We start from the raw sequence: 2,018 nt of genomic DNA on the forward strand, positions 1-2,018 counted from the left end.
TTTATGTTTGTTGGGTTTTCATGTAAGACTTGTATCTCTTAGACACTAAGTGAAAGAGAAAACATAACCATTAAAGGAGGGGAATACTTCTTTTGGTGCCATACCTTCATTCTCTCTCTCTCTCCTTTCCACTTGGGAAACCTAGTGAAGAATAAGATCAATGAATTACAAAAGTTACTCTTCATGGTAAAGTCATATCTAAGTTAGATATGACTTTATTTCATGTTCATTCTATACATATTTCTTATCCATAGACTTTCGAAAGTTCCAATTTATCTCAGTCGAGCTATCAAAGCCATTAAAGAATAGATAATTAGTGGGGATTTTGCCTACTCTTAAAGCAGATCTTCCAAAAGTACACAGAATATGAAAGAAGACAATAGTGTTCAAGAAGTAGGAAAGAAGGTAAGAAACTATTCGAAAGGAAGGGGATGTTGAGAGCCAGGAAATTTGAAACTTCTGCTCAAGCTTCTCTTCCCCAAAGACATTGCTCCTCAGCTACTAATGCTTAAAATTTTAAGTTTTATATTATCAAGAGATACATATGCCTGATGATATTAATTCCATAGGCAAGGATCAGCAAATTCTCATTCCTGATTAATGTACACATCCATTCACCAAATAAACAAACATTGAGTGCTACCTTAATGCCAATTAAGGGTATAAGCATTGAGACAGAGTGATTAACAGGTTAAACATGGATGCTTACCTCATGGGGTTTAAATCCTAAGAGGGAAAAGGGCCTGCAAATAAGTAATCACATAAATAAGTAGTCTTTCCTTTGAATATAAAAATACTTATTGCATGATAAAGACTACCTGCAAAATGGGAGAGGGCCCCCACAGGATGTGATATTTCAACTAACTTACAAAGGATGGGGAGACATCAGTAATTTCACCAGGCAGAAGAAGAAATTTTCAAGAAGAGATCTCAATAAGGACAAGGGCACCATCATAGTAAGGGGATGTGAAGCTCAAGAAACCAATAGAAAGCCAAAGTGCCTACAGCATATCTGTAAAGGGGGTTGGCATAGGTGGGTTTGGAGACATCATCCATGAGAAGCAAGACCTTTCATGGCTTTGAAGACCTTGAGAAGAGCTTGATTTCAATCAAATGTTAACATGAAACATTAAAGTTTTTAAAAGGGAGAGTGGCATAGACTGCATCTTCAAAGTCAGTGGTTACTCTGTGGAGGATGGTTCATGGTGGGAGAAGTGGAAGAAGAAAGATGTGAGTTTCTTGGTCAAGAGTGAAAATGGATCATAATGGATGCATGTTTTTGAGGGAAGCTTCCCTGGTGGCTCAGATGGTAAAGCGTCTGCCTAGAATGCAGAAGACCCAGGTTCAATCCCTGGGTCAGGAAGATCTCCTGGAGAAGGAAATAGCAACCCACTCCAGTATTCTTCCCTGGAAAATCCCATGGATGGAGAAACCTGGTAGGGTACAGTCCCTGGGGTGGCAAAGAGTCAGACACGACAGTGACTTCACTTTATTTCTTGTATTATTTATCCTTATATGGATACACTTTAATGTTGAGAAACTTCCAATGGTTCTAGATTAGATTTAAAAGGGATGATAGACATTACTGAACTCATAATGTCTGAGGGATGGTATGGGGAGGGACGTGGGAGGGGGTTCAGGATGGGGAACACATGTACATGGTGGATTCATGCTGATGTATGGCAAAACCAATACAATATTGTAAAGTAATTAGCCCCCAATTAAAATAAATAAATTTAAATTAAAAAAAGAGTAAACAATACATTCTTATGTATTTGGACAAGGTCTTAGGTAGATACCAACTTTTGCAGAAACTAGTACACAACTACCTAAATAATTGTTCTTCCATCAATATTGATGATATTTGTCCATTTTTGGGGGGGGGAATAAGAATTGCCCCTATGACATCAGATGCTAGGCTTTTTAATTTCATATCTTGCAAGGTGGTAGAAGTATGAATCTGTTGACAGAGTTCAGTCCTAAGACTAGGTCCTGCTTCTACAAGTATACAGCCATAT

General features: G+C 38.0%; 1 non-coding gene across 1 annotated transcript; it reads left to right on the forward strand.

Annotated features, from left to right (window-relative positions):
* Positions 1–1,291: 1,291 nt before the first annotated feature.
* On the forward strand, positions 1,292–1,364 carry TRNAS-AGA (transfer RNA serine (anticodon AGA)). Its single transcript has one exon. It is a non-coding gene; the product is annotated as a tRNA-Ser (tRNA).
* The last annotated feature ends 654 nt before the right edge of the window (positions 1,365–2,018 follow it).

This window comes from Budorcas taxicolor, chromosome 18 (genome assembly GCF_023091745.1).
Source record: "Budorcas taxicolor isolate Tak-1 chromosome 18, Takin1.1, whole genome shotgun sequence".
In the NCBI taxonomy this organism is placed as follows: domain Eukaryota; kingdom Metazoa; phylum Chordata; class Mammalia; order Artiodactyla; family Bovidae; genus Budorcas; species Budorcas taxicolor.